This window comes from Fukomys damarensis, unplaced genomic scaffold (assembly GCF_012274545.1).
Source record: "Fukomys damarensis isolate Sample0158 unplaced genomic scaffold, DMR_v1.0_HiC HiC_scaffold_38, whole genome shotgun sequence".
NCBI classification, from domain to species: Eukaryota; Metazoa; Chordata; class Mammalia; order Rodentia; family Bathyergidae; genus Fukomys; species Fukomys damarensis.
In genome coordinates this window covers 46,845,461-46,865,261 of record NW_022900950.1, presented here as the reverse complement: position 1 = coordinate 46,865,261, position 19,801 = coordinate 46,845,461, and the positions used below count along the sequence as shown (strand labels likewise).

Below are 19,801 nucleotides of genomic sequence, written 5' to 3'. Positions count from 1 at the left end.
TATATTCTGATTTTGTGGAGTGGATCACTCTCTAGATGACTATTAAGTCCACGTGTTTAAAATCTTGGGTCAGTTCTAGTATTTCATTGTTGATTTTTTCCTAGATGATCTGTCAATTTGTGATAGTGGGGTATTTAGATCCCCTGCTACAATTGTATTAGTGCTTAATGGTTTTCCATGTTATTTAATATTTGTTTTATATAGTTAGGGGCATTTATATTTGGTGCATATATGTTTATGATTGTCATTTCTTCCTCTTGGATTGTTCCCTTTACAAGAATGTAGTGGCCTTCTTTGTCTCTCTTAATAAGTTTTGATTTGAAATTGACTTTGTCTGCGACTAAGATTACTACCCCTGCTTTTTTTCTGGGCTCCTGTCACATGAAGAATTGTTTTCCATCCTTTCACTTTCAGTCTATGGGCTTCTTTTTGCACTATGTGTGTTTCTTGTATACAACATATTGTTGGATTTTGCTTGTTAATCCATTCTGCCAGTCTGTTTCTCTTGATTGGTGAATTGATGCCATTGACATTGATGGTTATAACTGATATGTACTGACTTCTTATTGTCATGTTATTGTCCTTTTGTTGACTCTTTTTAATTTTCCCCCTTTCCTTTTAGTTTCTTGCCTTACCTATTTGATTTGGTCTGTTGGACCTCATGGTGTTGTGACCTTCATTATCTTTTTCTAGGATATTTTTTAGAATTCCTTATACTGCTGGTTTGGTATTCATGAAGTTTCTCAAGTGTTCTTTGTCATGGAAGTATCTTATTTCCCCTTCTATTTTGAAAGAGAGTCTAGGTTGGAGGTTGTTTTCTTTTAGGACTTGAAATACCTCACTGCAGGCTCTCCTTGACCTGAGGGTTTGTGTTGAAAAGTCTGCTGTGATTCTGATGGGCTTTCCTTTGCATGTGATTTGTTTCTTTTCTCTTACTGCTTGTAGTATTTTGTTCTGTTGGGTTTCTGGGATCTTAATTATTATATGTCTAGGTGTAGGTTTTTTTTTTATTGTGGCTAGTTGGAGTTCTATATACCTCACTTATCTGTATTTCAAATTCTTTTGCTCTGTTTGGGAAGTTTTCTGTCATTAATTCTGTGAACAACTTTTTAAAGTCATTTGTATTTTCTCCTGGTACTTCATGGATTCCTATAAGTCTTATGTTATTCTTCTTTGCATCATCTAGGAGTTGTTGGATCGATTTCTCATGATCCCTTACTGATTTTAAGTGACCTCTCTTTTCACAGTCACTGAGTGCAATCCTGTCTTCTATAGCTGAAATTCTATCTTCACATTCTTTTATTCTGCTGCGAACAGTTTCAATAGAATTTTTAATCTCCTGGATATCTGAATCTGTTATGGATTCCATTTCTTTCCTATGTTGGGCATTTGTTGTTTCCTTTTCTTTATTAATGCTGGGCCATCATGGCTTCTATCATGGTCCTGAGCTCATTTATTTTTTTGTCACTTTCTGTTCTACAGTCTCAAATCATGATTTTCGTTTTGCTCACCATCTCTATGGTTATCTGGGAAATTATTTCTGTTTTGAATTTTCTAGAGCCTGATTTCTTAATGTCAGAGAAGACAACTCATGAAATCAATCACAATCCTTTATCCCAATTGATACAATCAGCAACACAATAGGATCAAGCAGAACTTGCAAATTGACCACTTGTGGCAGTCATTAATCTAGCACCTTTAAACCATGTGAATTAAATTAAAATCAAAAAGCAGCCCAAAATATGTTTGCAGTTAATAAACTCTTCAATATAGCATCTTTACTACTTAGGATGGGGGCTTAGACTGAGTTAGGATGAGAGGAATAGATAAGAAAAAGAATTAGAAAAAGTTTCAAGTGAAGCCAGAGGACATAGAATGACCATACAATCTTTGAGAAACTATTAAATTCAAAAGGGAAAGACAGAGTGCAAGAATAAGTCCAAGAATATAACCACTTAACAGTAATAGGGGTTCACTTTCCTTTGAAACTATTGACCCTTGAGTGAGGTAAAATAATAGAAGAAAATAACATACAGAAAAAAATGATAAAAGAAGAAATCTGAGTGAGGGCAGGAGCAGGAACAGAAAGCGAGATGAGGCATAATATGGTGGAGGAAGAGACTGAGTTGGAGAAAGAGGACAGAAGAAAGAAAGAATTTGCAGAGTGGAACGAGGAAAAGAAAGAAAAAAAATGAATTTGAAGGGCCTCTTGTCCTATATCTCTGCTGTCATAATATACAACATGTGCAGCCATGTGCAGAACTAAGTCCTTTGATCTCAGCTAGCAGATGGCAGATCCCTGAGATTCAGACTGATTTTGGGCTGCAAGGCCCAAATTGAGTTCTGTGACCTCCTGCAGGGTTGAACTCCACACAGTTCTACTACAGGTTCCCTCTGCCGTTTCATTAAAGATGTTCAAATTTGGGAGCTCAGCAAAATACCCTTTATGATCACCTATGCCTCTGCAGAGTGAGTCCAAGGACTGGCACAATCAGGAGGCCTGAGGGTTTGTGTGGGGGGATGGCACAATCAGGAGGCCTGAGGGTGTGTGTGTGGGGATGGGATGGTTCAGGGACTCCTGCATGGCTACCTTCGTTGTGCTGGAGTTGATGGCATCACAGACAGGGGAGGGCCTGGCTACCCAGGCCTGCCGACTGGGCCCAGGCAGGCTGGAGGGAGAACGGATCTCAGCAGCTGTTCTGGATCCCACCTTCCTTGCGCTGGAGCTGTTGGCAGCACAGGCAGGGGAGGGTGTGGCTACCCAGTCAAAAGGAAGTTAATAGTATTGGAGGACAATTACAGGAAAGAAGAAATAAGAAAAAGAAAAAGATGAATGAACAAAATACAGGAAAAAAGTAAGATAAGGAAGTGGAAAAAGTGAAAAAAGGAGAGAAAATAAACTAAAAGAGGGAGAAAGGGAGAAAACCCCTGAAACAAACCCAATGAAGGAAAGATAAAAATAACAAAAATAGAAAAAAATTTAAAAAGACTGACTAAAAAAATTCCTTTGTTTTTGAACCAATGGTTTCTTTACAATATCTGCAAATTTGGCATCCATCTAGTCATGCTTTTCCCATCTAGTTTGGAGCTTATGGTTTTTGAGGCACCCTGTCTTCATTAAAGGCCCCTTTATCCTTTCATTTCAAATTGTGGTCATTGTCCAAGCCAAGCATTAAAAATGTGGTCGGAACTTTAGTCTTTGCTGAACGTAGACCATGGGGACAGGGTTCCAATGGACTGTTGGCTTAATGTCTATAGTCATGGGGTCTTTTACCCTCTTCTCTCCCTGGACTTTGTCCTTATCCAGTCAGTCCTGACTTCTGCTGCCCCGTGTGAAAATGAAGCAAAATGTAGACTCAACTTGGAGTTAATAGATGGTCTTACCCTGTGTGTGTGTGTGTGTGTGTGTGTGTAAGGGGCTGTCTTCCTGTGTGGGCCTGCCTGTTTATGTCAGAGAGGTGGTATCACAGTTCTAGCACAGGCCTGCCAGCTCATGTCCCTGCTTGAAATGGGAGAGGGATCCTAGAAGCAGGCTTTTAGTATATCTTTTGGGCGGGGGAATCAATTGTGTAATGAAGAATAAAATAATAAGAGAAATTTATCATTAATCAATCTGACCACCATAGTGAGAGCCCCAAAAAATCTTGTTACTTACATTTTAGGGCAAATGCCTTGTTTTTGGGGTGCCAAAACAGACCAGGCTTGTCTATCCACCCAGTAATACCAGTCAAGGAGAGGAGCATTGGTGAAGGCTAGGAAGGGAGTTTTAATCAGTGTGGTCATGATGAGAAGCACATATAAAGAGTTTCAAGATCTGTCTTTGAGAGGCTGAAAGAAGCTTTGTGGTTTTATAGAAAAGGAAAATAAGTTGGTCCGAAGGTTGTGGGTTATTGTTAAATTGAAAAGGAAAATAAAAGCAAGGATTAGGGGTGTACATAGGGGCTATTTATATATCTGGCAGTGTAGGTAATCCTGATCAAGTCTGGTCTGGTAGATTCATATCTCAAGACTGGTCCTTGTGCTTGTGAGGCAGGCGGTATAACCACTGAGCTAAATCCCCGGCCCGAGACTGGTTCTTGAGGAAGGTTGTGAGCCGTCATCACTGAAAAGGGCAGTTCGGTTACCATCATGAGATGATAGCTCCTGCTCTGAGGGTATCATCAGTTCTCATCATGGGGTAATTGTTACTGCTTGGGGTGTTAATTCATCATGGGATGGTCAGAAGATTCTGTTTTCCTCATAACCCAAAGTGATTACAGGTTTAGGACAGTGGCTGGAGACTTCTAGGCATAGCTCTGGAGATCTAGAATTGGATGTTGGAAAAGCTGGAAATTAGATGTCCCTGCAGATTCTGAAAATTACTTGAGTTTTTTCTTATCTTGGTGTTTTCAGTCTTGAAGGGAGGTGTGATAGCCTAAGTAAATTTAACGCTAATAAACCTTTAATACAGACAGTCCTTGAGTGATTAACAAGCCTATTTGCAGAGGTGAGCAGGGATCTTTCTCAAACTCTAAGGTAATAAAGGTGACAAAAAATGAAAGCAGAATTGCCAGGCTTTATCCTGCTTTTAGTTGCCTATTGGGTATCTGTAAGCTTCTATCCTCCAAGTTCCTGTTAGAGTCTTAAATTATGATTTCAGACAAGGCCCTGATTTCTGTAGTCCAGAAAAATTATCATTTTCTAAATCTTAAAAAACAACAATTCCAAACTCAAATCCCCAAACTCTCAAAGAACCAAATGCTTAAAGCATTTCTCATGTACCTCCCCCATTAGCCCTCTACTTCTTTCATAAGAGCCACCAGGGCTCTCTTCAAAGTTGTCTTTTGATAGCATCTCCCTCCTTTCTCCTGCCTGTCTCCTACTTGAAAGCAGCCTTTACTGGATTATATCTAGCTGTTTGCTGCATCTGAAGGGAGTAACTGGTAGGAAAGAGGAGAAAGGATAATAAATTTGTTGCAGGGAAGCTATGGGAAAGGGGAGACCCCTGCCCCAGGAGAGACCCACTCAGGCCTCATCGGAGGACCCAGGCAGGGGAGTCAGGCTCAGCTCTAAGGTTCTCCCTGGAAAAGATGAGGCAGCTCTGAGAGTTGTGGAAAAGGCAGCACTCTGACTGGTATTAGAGGTCCTACTTGTGGAACAGCACAGCAAAAAACAAAAGCAGCCCAAGTGTGGACAATAAAATGATGCTGAAGATTAATGACCCTTAAGCAGGACAAGATATGACTTCTCAGCCAGGCATGGTGGCACATGCCTGTAGTTCCAACACTCAGGAGGCTGAACCAGGCCAACTCTGGGAGTTTGAGGTCAGCCTGGGCTACCCAGTGAGTTTAAGACCAGTCTGAACTACACAGTGAGATACTGTTAACAACAACAACAACAACAACAAAATTCCAGGGCCGGGAATTTAGCTCAGTGATGCTGCCTGCCTCACAAGTTGGATCCCTGGTACCAAAAAAAAAAAAAAAAGAAAAAAGAAAAAAAGGACAAGGCTATTTAGCTCAGTGGTTCTGCCGCCTGACTGGCAAGTGCAAGGTCCTTAGTGCTTCCCTGGTTAAAAAAAAAAAATCCTTAGCCAATGAGAAAATAAAGCCCTAAGAATCTTAAGAATAGCCTAGAGATCTTTTAAAAAGAAGGCAGGAGGATGACTGTGAGTTCAAGATCAACCTGGGTTACATAGTGAGTTCTAGGTCAGCCTCAACTACATAGTGAGACCCTGCCTCAAAAAAATAAAAATAAAAATAAATAAATAAATAAATAAAAATAAAAGGAAGATTCTGATTCCCCAGGGCCAAAATCCTTAATAAATAAATAAATAAATAAAAATAAAAGGAAGATTCTGATTCCCCAGGGCCAAAATCCTGCCTGAGGTCTGCATTTCCAGCAGGCTCCCTGGGGCGGCTGTTAACTCCACTTTCAGAAGCAAGGGAGTCTTGAAGAACTGAAAATGGAGAAAGCTAAACAATAGAAGCCGCCAACCAGAAGCACAATCATAGGTCAAATTCTGTGGATGACCTTTTAGCTCTAGTTCAAATTCAAGGTTGCCTTTGCAGGTTCCCAGAGAATTAAAGGAGTCAAGGAAGAGTTCAGTGTGTGGGGCCAAGAGAAAAGAGATTGCAGATTTAGGGACCTTTCTCCAACCTTCCTACAGTAGAAAAAAAATGGCTGGTTTTCAGCTGAAGTAGGGGGCCCAGGTCACCAATAATAAAAGAGATTGGTGAATACAGAAAAATGCTAGCAAGGAATTCCCTGAAGGACTACAAGCAGCTGCAACATTCCCTAAAGGCAGCTTTTCACAGGCCACTGGGAGACAATCATTGGGAGGTTTTGAAAGAAGATAGAGGGTACTCCAGTCAAGCTTGCCAATCCAGATGACCTACTGAGAGAAGCTATTGATTGTAATAGAGGCAGAATGTTATCTATACCAAGTTTAATACAGGTTTTTTAGGGGGAGATGAGGACAGACCAAAGCAGCCAAAAAGGGCTGAGTGTTGGCTTTGCAGAAAGCTGGGTTACACTTACAAGTAGGATTGCCAGGTGTCCTGTATTGACCTGGACAGTGTGGTATTTTAGCATCTAGAGTATTCAAAAGCAGTCAATGCCTGTTTTTTAAAAAATCATTATTATTTCAGATGTAACCTGACTTATGCTTTGATTGACTTATCAGCAAATAAGTAATTTTAGCTTTTAGTTACTTCTGCTAGGTATCGAATGGACAAACACAACCTAAAAGAACCTTATAATTCTTTTGAAATGTGAGGGATCCATTTGTTTATCTGTATGCAAGTAAAATGTTCCAAAACCCCTTCACTGTTAAGTATTCCATTAAATAGAGTAAAAATCTACCTCTTAGAGGGGAGGGTACATTCTCCAAAAAGTTTTTCCCCCAGTCTCTGTGGGGCAGTTGTTTTTGTAATCCTATTTACCTCTGAAGTGAGGAAAACACATTTGTCTTTGGAGCAATAATAAAAGCTAATGTTTATTAAAGATACATGTGTGCTGTGTGAGCTCTTTATGTCCTCTCCATCCTTTCTTGTAGCAATCATGGAAGAGAAAACAAGTTGAGAGTCAGTATTCAGGTCCCAAACCTGGAAGTTATCCTTAGTATTGTTATAGGGAGTGAGAGACTGCTTTTGTTAAAAAGCGCTGACTTTTCACTTGAACCTGTAAATGTCTGGTGGGTAATGAAAGCAACATAAAAGTGTGGCATCTCTACTTTATGTCTGTTTCCTTTGCTACTTTAAACTTTGAGTCAGATTCCTGCTGAACTCTGCATGTAGACAAATTAATCATTTAAGGGATGTCTGTCTAAAAACTGGTAATGAAAAGTGTATTGGCACTAAATCTTTTTAACTTTTCTCTTCTCCCTGCAAGACTACAGACCCAAGATAAGAATATCCAAGATATTTTTAAGATTCCAGCTTTGCAGGCAGATCACCAATGAAGAAAATGCTCCCTAAGTGAGAAGGATTGCTTTATGACAGAGTCAAGGCTACCTCCCTAAGCCAGAGTATCTAAGTTGCCTTACCAAGTAATAACAATTCCTGTGATGAGTGAAGGATCTCACAAACCAGACCTGAGATAATGATCAACCAGGCCACAGTTTGACCAAGACTGCTTTACTCAGCACACTTTCCCCACCCCACTTTGTTTGTTTGCTCTCTAACCCCAAAACTTACCAGAACCCTTAAGACAGGACTTAGTCCCCCTGCTTCCCAGTATAAAATTTTTGCTTACATCACCACCACTCATGTCTCTTGAGGTGGCAGACAGCAGAATGTAATCCGCTGGAGACCCCCAGAGTCAGGCCTCTGGCCTAGAACTCCAGTAGTAACTCTTTTTCTTAGACCCCTCATTCAATTTATTACAAGGTCTGCCAGCTATAGCTACAAAATATATTTTAAAAATTAACTTTTTTTTTTTTTTTTGGCTGTAATTCAATTTCTTGTTACCTTTCTTGCTTGGACATTTTATTGGCTTTCAAACTTCCCCCTGATACCACTCTTACCCTCAACAGAATCGTCCCTCCTCTACACAGTGACCAGAATGATCTCTTCAAACTTTAAATCAGATTATGTACTCTGCAATAGCTTTCCTTCACATATAAAATAAAACCCAAAGTCCTTCCCAGGCCTTTCCCTACAGCATCAGCTTCCTGACTGCTAAGTGCAAATTCTTCATTCATTTATTCAGCAGATGTTTATTGATGGTCTCCTATGGGCCAGGCACTTTATATTGATACTGTGCAAAGCTCACATTCTAGCAGGAAGAGACAGAAATAAAATAAACCCATAGTATTTTAGTGGTATATAAGTGGTATGAAGGAATATGAACCAGGAAAAGAGACCAGGGAATGTAAAAAATGGCAGCGAAGGGCCGTTATTTGTAATAGGAGGGCCAGGAGGGCCTTCCTGAAGAGATGACATTTGCACAGAAACTCGAGAGGGAGTGAGCCCAGTGGATTTCTAGAGGAAGAACATTCCAGGCAGAAGAAAAGAATGCATGTAAAGGTTCTAAAGAAGAGACATGTTTGGCATGTTTAAGGAATAATAAAGATGCCAAAGTCGGTAGAGAAAAGACTTCAGGGAAGCAAGCCTAAGTCAGAGAGGTCTTGGGCATAGATTGAGGAGAGGGAAGACCAGGGAGAAACTTGTAGCACCCCCCCACACACACACATACACTACATATACACCCAGGGAGTTGAACTCGAGCTGTCAACAATTTGGAAGAGAAATGAGCAAAGCAGATATGAAATTGTGTAGAAGGGCAGGTGTGGCTGCAGGAAGACTGGTTCAGCATCAAGTCAGAAGAATGGCGTGGGCCAGAATGGTGACCATGACAGGAGAGAGAAGGGCTCAAACATTGCTGAGCAAATAGAATGAATGAATGAACTTGAACACACTCATTCAGCTAGCAGATGATGGAGCCAAGATTCTCATGCAGCAGTGGGAGTCTAGAGCCTTTGCTAAAAACCACAAATAAGGTGAAAGAAGAATTAGGAGAGTGGAGCTGCTGCAGCTCCCTTAGAGCTTCCTGTCTCTGAGTGGCTAGCAGCTTCTTCTTGATGGATTTGTTAAGAGGGTGGAAAATATTTTCTTATTGGAAGCTTTTTGGAAAAGGCAGAAGACAGACAAATAATTTTTTGAATACAGGATTTAGCTCAGTGGCCCCTTGCCTGCCTCACAAGTGCAAGGTCCTGGGGAAGTATCTCACGGTAGAGTGCACGCTTAGCATGGACAATTCCCTGGGCTCCATCCATCCGCAGTACTGCAAACAAAAACAAAAACAAAAGACATCTGGAAGGTCAAAACCCCCCAGATCCATCACAGTATACAGGGCTGAGATTAGGGTTATTGATCAATGACCTCTTAAAGCCTGTGTGTAATTTGTTTTGAAGAAAATGAATTAAGGGATTGCTTTTGGAATTAAAATATTAAATGAAAAAATTGCAAAGGCCATAAGATACCTTTTTGGAAGAACAACTAGTTTAGAAGATTAAAGCTATGCAGATATAAAGCAAAGATTCTGAGCCATCGATTTTTCTGGCTCACATTTCAATCTTTAGCTTCCTTAAGGATAACTTGGATGACTATTTACTCTTCAGTGTTATTTTCCATTTGCTAATCCATTGGATCCATTTGAGTCAAACTGTTCTTTTCTAGGCACGGTTGCTTCTTTTGGAAGTGTTCCTTCCTTCAACTAGGTTATAGAAACAAGAGATGAATTATACACACAGCTGTAGAAAGTAGATTTCTATTTTCAAGTTGACATGAATATTCAGAGCACTTCTTTTTTGTTGAAACTGACTAATTTTCTTTCTCTTTCCTTTTCTTTTCTCCTCCTCTCCCCTCCGCTCTGCTCTGCTTCTTGCTTTCTTTTTTGGTACTGGAGATCAAACTCATAGAGAAAAATTTAAATCCATATCTGCTTCTCAGAGCTGGATGACCCTGGTCAGATCCTTAACATTTTCCTCACTGGCAAAACTCACAGCCCCAAACTGCCTTGTGAAGTTGTTATGAGATTAACTAAAATGATGTATGTGGTGTCACAGAATGATTTGCTTGATGAATGAAAGTAAATATGTTAATTGCCAGCAGACTACTTTTGTGGTGTGGTTTTTCTAGCTCTGTTATATAGAGTGGCTATATAATTTATCATCATCCAAACTGGGAGTGAATATATAAGAATGAAAGATGCCAAATCAGAAAAAAAAATCTGGGTGCAGAGGATTAGGCTTTCTCCCAATAAAACAGCTCATACAGCCATCTCCCTAAGACTAAGAGGCCTACAAGAGAGAGCTGGCTGCCATCATGATGCCAGCAAGGCTGGAGGTACAAGAAAGAGGCAGATGGATGAGCAAAGCCAGACCTTGTTTTTGTTGCACAGTTTACTACTATATAGTTATAAGTATGCTAGTTAAGAATAACCTAGTCTTTGACCAATATTAAAAATAAAAGAAGTCCTTCTCCACCTTAAATTTGGTAAAGGGATTGCCCCTACTGAGCCCAGATTTCCAGATTTCCCCAAGAAGATAAGTATAGCTTGCATGTGCCAGACAACATGAAACCTGGAGGTGCAGGTTGGGGTAACAAGTCCTTCTCTTACAGATCAGGCTGCACAGATTCACGCTGCTGGATTACTCTTTGTTACTAGCCAGCACTGTGGTACTCAAACCGTCAGGAATTTAGTTATAATTGGCATTACTGTTAAATACTTCATTTCCAGATCCTCCGTGCTGACCTTCTAAATTCAAGTTCCCCGAAATTCTCTATCTTTAAACTAGTATCCAGGATATTTTCTTGATTTTTTTTTTTTTTTGTGCCGGGGATTGAACTTGGGTCCTTGTGCTTGTGAGGCAGGCAGCAGAACCACGGAACTAAATCCCTGGCCCATCCAAGATATTTTCTATGACCTTGAAAGGCTAGGAACATTGCTCTTACTTTGGAAAAGTCCCCTGGGGCTTTGATTTAGTTGTGCAATGGATGTTAAGAAATGCCTTTTGTCACTCATACTTGTGCCTCAGATATAAATGGTGAACTGACCAGAGGAGGCTTTGATGGAGCTATAGTCATCAGTGAGAGATTCTCAAGAGAAAGATGAATCTCAAGGACAGGGGACAGAGTTTTGTGGTCCCTTGGGAATTCTTTTTTAGTGCAGGCTTCAAGTAGTTGAGGCTTATTTTTATTATAAAAGCAGAGATTTCATGTCCCTATACTTTATTGCTTTCTCTTTTTTTCCCCAACATACTTCTGGGAAGAACTATTCATACTCTCAGTCTCTGTCTCTGCTTCCTTAATCCTCACTCATGCCTGAGTGCAGTGAATGAAGACTAACCTGTGTGACTGTTATGGTTTAGGTCTAAAATGTCCTCTGAAAGTCTCATATGTTCAGAGGTAGGACTTCCAGGAAGGTGATTAGATCATGGTGGTGGGGTGTGCTATACTAATCATTGAGTTAATCCATAGTTGAGTGTGCTGTTAGAAGATGGGGCCTGGTCAGAGGGATGTGTCACTGGGAGTGTCCTTGAGGGGTATTCTTGTCCTGGCTCCTCCATTCTTTTTCTTAGCTACCTATGGGTTAAGAGCTTTTCTCGTGCCATGCCATTTCTGCCTTATTGTGAGCCATATAAACCTCTCCTCCTTTATGTTGCAGATAGCAGGAAATCTAACTAATACAGTGCCCATGGGCAGGTCAGTGAACTATTCTGATTTCCCACTGTGACTTCTAAAATGAAGCAATGCAAGAATAGTCTTTAGCTATAATAGTAGATACTTGATCTTAACCCTTTCAATTCCCTTCTGACCCCACTAAAGAGAAATTTTTTTTCCCCTAAAATCATTAGGCACACATGTGTAAATACCGAATAGTTTCTCTGGTGTGAATAATCTGCAATAATACATAAGATCCTAATAAGATTACTGACATTGAGAAATGGGAAGAAAGGAGCTAAAGGTGTAGGGAAGGTGGGATGGGTAGGGGAAGGGTAATAAGGGAAAAGAAAAAAATGTGAGATAATGAAAAGATGGAAATAAAGTGGTTGTAGATGGGGAGGGGAGGAGGAGGTGAAGGGAGGGCAGGGACAAGGGGAAAAAATGAGAACCAAGACTTGTCATGTAGAGGTACAAGACCCCAACAATAAATGTAACTGTACTGTATCCCTAAAATGTACCAATAAACTCAAAGCTGAAAAAAAAATAAAATCATTAGGAACTGAATTGGAAGACTCTGAAAGTTATGTGGGGGGAGAGGGCTCAATTTACTTTTTTTTTTTTGTATTTAAGTTTTTAAAACTGACAAAAATATACATATTCATGGATGCTATGGTATTTTGATACATGTATACATTCTATTGTGCAAAAATATCTCACCAAATATTTGTAATTTCTTTGTGGTGAAAACATTTAATAGCTTCTCTGTCAACATTTTTGAAATGTATTGTACATTATTATTATGGTCATCCTGCTATACAACAGAATTCCATTTATTCTTGTCAACATTTAAGACTATACTTAAGCCAGGCAAGGTGGCACACGTCTGTAAGCCCAGAAGTCTGGGAGACTGAGGCAAGAGAATCATAAACTTGAGCCCAGTTAATTTAGCAAGAACTTACCTCAAAATAAAATGTAAAAAAAGTGTCGATGTGGTGGTTACAGTTGAGTGTCAAGTTGATTGGCTTTGGGATCTGCAGGTGGGGAGTTAGTGGAACACAATTCTAGGTTTATCTGGATGGGGCATGGAGATGTGGCCTTGGGATCTGTCTGGTCCCTCACTGTTTCCTCTCTAGCATTGTTTCTCTGCTTTCTTTTCACCACCAAGAACTAAGTAGCTTTGCTCTGACATGTCCTTCTGCCATGATGTTTCTGCTTTGGAGCCAGCTGGCAAAGGACTCAATCCCCTTAAAACGTGAACTAAATTAAACCCTCCTTTTATCTGTGGGTATCAAGTTTTGTGTCCTAGCAAAGGGAAAACAACTGATACAGCTAGTGATAATTGCTTAGTGAAAAGGATCTAGGCTTAAACTCCAGTACTGAAAAAAAAAAGCTCACTCAGCCCTTTAAATTATTACTCTTTTCTTATGTTTATGCCACCTTTTTCCTGTTTTTTTCCTCCTGGTTCCAAGAAAATTCCCTCTAGAATACCCAGTAGTAGAGGAACTATTTGCTAGTGACATATGTTTAATATCTATGATATACTCACTGTGTAAAGGTAGCATAATCATTTGTGCCCTGCATAGGGACTTGTATGAATGGGGCCATTCCAGGCCTTAACTACGTTTTTACTGTACATATAACTTACATTTAGGTGTATTTCTGAAATTATGCAGTGTAAGAAATAAAAAATATTTTTAATTGGTCCATATTTCATTAACCACTCTAATAAGCCCTTATTTACAAAATTTGCTGGGTCAAATAGTGGACAGGGACACATAGGCTGTAAAAAGACTCACACCAGAGACAAGTCCAGGGGTAAGAGATAATTGCTAAACAAGTTTTCCTGAATTATGATCCTGGGAAAAAGGCTATTAATAACTACAAAAAAAAGGAATACAGGAGGAGGAAGGGGCCAAAAGGGAAAGGAGGAAGGGAATTAACAGGTTGGGGCTTGGGATAGATGTGAAACCTAGATCCCAGGCCATGAGAGATGGAAGGAAGGACTCTTACAAATTAGGAGTAAAAGTACACAGCTGCTTAACTGGTATGCTGTCTGTGTGTATGGGAACCACTCTTGCAAGAGTATAGGTTAAAGCCTCTCCTTCACTGCCTCTGTAATTCAATTTTTTGTGAGGTGTGGACAAGTAAATTTACTTCTCAAAATTGAGGGCTTGTCTGGGATGTTCTATGCCTGTGTGGAGCAGGTCCTCGTGGAGAGGGAAATTCATCCCACCCCACTTTTGGGTGGCCTGCTCTACCTGACTAATCTGTCTCTTTATGGAACCCATAGATTCTGAAGACAGCAAAACTGATGCAGGGGGAGATGACCAGGCAACTTCATGCATGAGCCAAGACAGAAACATTGGACTATAAATATTGCCTCTTGGTGGTCAAGGCATTTTTGAAGGTCAAATGAGTGACTGGGTTGTGTTCTAAACAGGGGTTAAACTCACAGAGTGGAGTTCAACATACACAAGAAATCTCCATTGCTGGAGGTTGGGTATATAGGTACATGAAAAACCTCCATTGCAGGGTGGGAGTGGGGGTTGAATGTACAGGGAAGCAGCTCTCAGAGTGCACATTAAACTTCCATTAGAGAGGATTAAGAGAAACTTAGTCACGGGGACCAGTGAAAAATGGGAAATAAAAATTCTAGGCCTAAGGAAACAAAGACAGGGAGAAGGAGTTATAACCAGGATATTGCCCCAAAGTAGCCCTGGAGGGCTGTAAAGATAGCTCTTGTATCTCGGGGGAGGGGGGAATACAAAAATTATGATACAAAAATCACAGTAGAAAAAGTGTTTGAGAGAAAATTAGATCAAGACTCTACATAACAAGTTAACAAGAGCCCATTGTTACAAATCTTAGTTGGTTGATACTTTTGGCTTCCTATTTGAGTTGGTATTTTTATTTGATAGGATTAAACATTTCTTGTGCATTGCAAATTCTTAGACTACAATTACAGGGTTAATTTGCTCTTCTGCTGCTTTGATAGAGGTAAGGCTATTTAAGGCTCATTAGAGGTTTGTTGGCAGCCAGCCAATTTAAATTGTAACACCCTGAGACCAAAAGAAAGAAAAAGGAGAAGTGGGTACTTTAAAATTCAAACAGCAGTTGTGAGGTTTTGTTATTGGGAGATTATAAGTAAGATAAAAAGAGAATATAGTGAAGACTATAAGTATAAAGATATATTGTATATGTGAGTGGATTTTATAAGATAAGGTCCTCAGGAGCAGGAGCCCGGCCATAGCGGCTTGGGACCACGCCCGGCTCAAGGACTTTGTTAAATTTGACCTTGTGATGGGAGGAACTGGGGATAGCCAAAGATCTGATCTCCCTAATAGTTGCTTGGTGCTTCCTGTTGGGGTGCCTTTAAAAGGAGCTGTTTCTGTGAAATAAACGGGACCTCTTATCTCCACACTATTGAGTGTTCTGTCCTTTCTCAATCCTCACTCCCCAACTCAGGTACGTTCGTGTTGTGACGGCTGGGCCGCCACAGTGGAAAGATACCTTGTCTTAATAAAATAAAATAAAATGAAGTGTCTACTTCAAGTGAATTAAAATTCCAAATACATTACCATTCTAGGTGGCCTCAATAGCTAATATTTGCAAGTTTAAAATATATCAGTTATCTTTGATAAAGAACATCATTCCTCAAACATTCTTGAAATAACTGGACTTGGTGCTGAGAGTGCAATTATAAGCATGCACACAGGCCTAGCTCTTCTGGAATTTAGTCAAGTGGGGAGAGAAATATTCAAATAATTACATAAAGGAAATATAACAAACTGTGGCATGCACAGTGGAAGAAAAGTATAGAACAGCATGAGATGATTAACAGGGATCTACTCATGGCCTGAAACTTCTTGGAATTCTACCAGAGACATCTGTTGGGGGATAGGGAATGGAGGTGGCTGGTGAGCAGGGGACATTTGACAGGAGCCTTAAAGTTGCAGGGAGTACAAGTTTGGACAACGCAAGGCTAACAAATGCTTTCAGAGAGGAAAGGTTATGAGAGTGGGAGAAAAAAAGCATGTCTCTCCTAAGAGTTTCATCATTTAAAAATGGTATAACCATAATCACAAGTGATCAGTTTGTGATCGCTGCTCTACAGGGAATATGGAAGGCATTAAATGATTCCTGGGAGTCATAAAACTGAGTGTTGAGCTGTGGGACAAGCATCTCAGTGGTAGAGCATATGCTTTGCATACCTAAGGTTCTGCCCCCTAGTATGGCAAAACCAATGAACAAAACCTGAGGTTTTTTTTTTTTTTGGTACTGGGGACTGAACTGAGGATATTGCACTTGTGAGGCAGGCAGCAGAACCACTGAGTTAATCCCCAGCCCAAAAACTCTGATTTGATTTTCAGAATTTACAGGGAACCCCAGCACATGTTCCTAGGCTAGAAGAAAAGCCAGGAGTGACTCAGGCTAGGCCACAAAAATAGAGCTTATTAAGAAGATGGCATTGGTACTCAGTACCACTAAGAGATCAAGGAAAATAAGAACTGAAAAAAATGTCCATTGGATTTTGCAACACAGAGGTCAAGGACCTCACAAAATGCCTAAAATGTGCTATTATATAAACAGTCTCATGCATCTTCAGAATTACTGTGTTTTTGGCATAACTGGGAGGGATGTGGGCTGATTTAGAACCATCCCAAATTTCTGGAGATCTGACTGCATTCTAGTAACAATTTGTATGGAGCAATAAACAAGACCACTATAAGATAAACACATTTTGACAAGACATTTATTACGAAACACTTTGATATCAGAGAGGCCCAAACTGGCTCATGTTAAAAAATATGAAGCATGTATTTCTTGTGCAGTGTTATATAGATTTCTGATAAATCTAGATCCTCAGAACCAAAATTGTACATGTCCTATTGACTTTAAGATAGAGTATTACTTATTGTACAGGAATCAGATACTGCAAAAGCCGTACCTACATTGCACCTTTACAGAAGCAATAGTCTAAAAATGTCCCATACAACAGATGAAAGTAATTTTCTATACTAAACTAAGATTTTTGTCATCATAAAATTATTTTTCAAGATAAAAATGAAGTACATAATGATTAGTGAACCTAACAAAAATTCAAAATAAATAACCTCCACAAATCAAATTCTCAAACAATTACAAATATAACTGAATTAATTATTTGTTAAGGGCCTTTATAAAGTTATTCTTCATAAAAATAAATATTTTGAATTAAATTAAAAACATTTAATTATAATAACAAAGTGTAATCATTGTTAAAACATCAAAGCAATAATACATTTATCTGATTTTTAATGTTCTAGTGAACCAGAGCTAAGAGACACATTAACATTTACACAACACAGTAACAATGGAACAAGATAATTTATACAAATGATATATATAAATACACAGTTTTTTGAGGGTTTTAGGAGAATATTTGTTATGATTAATTCTATATTACATCTTATTAGGAATTTAATATTTTATGTCAAGTGATAAGATTATAACATATGCTGTACTTTTATATAATCGTATCTTTAAAAAATCTATACTTTTCAATAGGTAGTAAAGGAATTTCTTCTACCTTAAATCTTGGATGTTACCAGGTTACTCTTCCAAAAATTCTGCTTTCATTGTTTTTAGTACCATGTGCATAATTATTCATCAGTGGTTTCCCATTTCTCACAGTAAGGTTCTATTTAATCTCAATATTTCTCTTTTCTCTTTTGCAGTGACAAAGTTTATTTGAAAAAGTAGAAGTGTGGGGGAGCAACTGGCTCTGCAGAGCAAGCTTGGACTGAGAAAAGAGGAAAAAGGAGGATAAAAATACACCCTGGAGTGTGTAGGTCAGACTATCATGAGGAAGCCACGATAGCGTCATTAGGTCTCTTTCCAGCTGACACCTTGATTTGGGAAATTCGACTAACACTTTTGGTTTCTAGCACAATCTTGCGGATTATATAGTTTGAGTTTAAAATTATTAGCATATGTTAATTACCTGAATTACTTTCTTCTTAAAATTCTTTGCATCTACTGAAACAACTAAAGGCCAAATTTACTGTTGCTTAAATGTCTCTCAGTCTTTTACAAAGCTAACTGATCTTGCTGTCCTGAAATATATGGAATCTAGAATTTTCTTCAAACCAGGGAAGAAATCCATTTAATCTCATCAAGTCTTAGGTGTTTTTCTGTCTTTTGTAATGAACAGATTTTTACAGGTATTTTTCTCTTTAATAGAATATTTTGAGTGTTCATTTCTTTGAAAATATATAGCTTTAAAAATAGTAAAGTCTTCCTTTAATTGAATATGATTTTTCCTTTTTTTCTCCTTGATTTAGGCACAGAGGAATGGGTTGAGAAGTAGGATATAAGCTCTTAAAACAACTACCCTGGGCTAGATATAGAAATGTTAAAATTTTGGTACTAGTTTCCTCACCTTCTTCACCTCGAGAGCTTATCTCAAGACTTGTCCTTGAGCCTAGGTTTTAAAATCCAAGGCAACAAAACAACCATAGTTTTCTTCTTCCATGTTACACTGGCAACCACTTGTTAAGCCCTTAATATTTCAGACACAATGTTGGTTGCTTTATATATTACCTAGCTGTAACCAAATGTATCACAATTTTCATTTTACATAGCCAAACACTGATGCTTAGAGATAGCAAGTGACTTGAAAAACTAGTCTTATTGCTATGCTAAGTGAATTTCAAGTGTCAGCTATTTACTTATTTAAAGAGCAGTCAATAGAAGGCAATTCCAGTGTGACGAGCATTTTGATCATTCCTGTGTTACCTCTAGCAGGATCTAGTTACATCTGTGCTCTTTTGTGAAGGCTGTGGCTGTGCATGTGGGTTTCATCTGGCAGTCACTCTTCTTCTAGCCTGGATACTCACAGCAAGCAGTTCCCTTTCGAAAGCTATTCTTTCTTCGTCATTTTCCTATACTAAAGAGAGTTTATATACTGTGCTCTTCAACAGTCCAGGGGTTGCTATGCAGATTTAATAGGTGTTTCACATTTAGTTGGGCAGAGTATGTCAGTATTCACCATGCCCCTAATCTAACTACATAAATATGTGTAATTGAGGATAATTTGTGGTCGATGAGTTAATAATTTGCAATCTATCATTTTACTATTAGGGTATTTGAAATGTTTCTATAAACCAATTTATTTTTAATAATAATATTTTAGTGGAGACTCAGGATGCAATTTTCATTGGCACTGAGTCAGTCGTGGTACTGTAGATAGATTACCTGTACATGGAATCTGAGTTTAGCCTCTGCTGTTTTTCATGTTTAAGTTGTTTCACCTATGGGATAAGAATCCGAATTCCCATTCCGCAGTGTTCTTGAGAAGACTAAATAATAGAAATTATAGGAACTATTTTAGTATATGTGCTGCTGAAGACAGCCGTATAGGAACTATTCCACAAAGTGTACCTTGCTGTAGCCAGGGAGGAGAATAGGAAGTGGAGGGACTTTTTGCGGGTTTGGGCTATTATCAATCAAGGGCCTAAGAACTAGCTATGGTAGGGCTTGAACACCCTCTCTCCAAAATAACCCGCTATTTCCCGCCAAAGCCCGCTCTTTCAAGGAGAGAAAATAACCCTGGAGCATACTCTATGGTTCTGTACTTGTCTCAATTCTCTCATGATTTTAAATTTTAGAGGAGTGATTTCATTTATCTTTGTACTCTTCACTGACAACTCATTGGCTTAATGGTTTGATATTAAACCAAGTGCCCATACAGAGTGGACAGCACAAGAGTTAGACTGAACTATTAACAGTGTATTATAATCAAATTTACTTCTTTCTCCCCTCCAAAGGGGGAGAAAAACCCAAAAAAACAAAACAGTAGTGCTCATTTGGCTTCAAGACAGTGTTAAGGAGAATTGGATCGCTGGTGTTCTTCCTAAAATCGAAAAGAAACTGACGCAATGTTGCGGAAAGGGAAATGATAGTTGACTTCATTTCAGTTGTGCTTGGCCCGAGGCTAGGCTGGACCGACGAGCAGTCCGTGGTCTCTGGTCCCAAGCCGCTATGGCCGGGCTCCTGCTCCTGAGATGCAAAGGAAGTGGTGTGAAGGGTTGGGCTTTTTTTTTTGTTCCTAAAAATGCAACGAACAAAAAAAAAAGTACAACAATCCAAACCCAGCCATTTTATTGCGCAGC

The 19,801-nt window shown here is 39.2% G+C and overlaps 2 protein-coding genes across 4 annotated transcripts in view; one reads left to right on the top strand and one right to left on the bottom strand.

Moving 5' to 3' along the window:
• Window positions 1-19,801, bottom strand: part of Spryd7 (SPRY domain containing 7) — a gene marked incomplete at its 5' end in the record, with an annotated part of 92,842 nt that overhangs the window by 54,560 nt on the left and 18,481 nt on the right. The window lies entirely within an intron of this gene.
• The window catches only part of Trim13 (tripartite motif containing 13), a 60,509-nt gene that overhangs the window by 32,643 nt on the left and 8,065 nt on the right, over window positions 1-19,801 (top strand). The window contains exon 1 of one of the 3 annotated variants that reach the window (XM_010636961.3): window positions 17,391-17,479. The exons of 1 other annotated variant lie outside the window; for it this stretch is intronic. The gene's annotated coding sequence lies outside the window, so the exon portion shown is untranslated. Of the gene's footprint in view, window positions 1-17,390; window positions 17,480-19,801 lie in introns of those variants that run through there. One more of the 3 variants, XM_019209412.2, reaches the window with a different exon arrangement.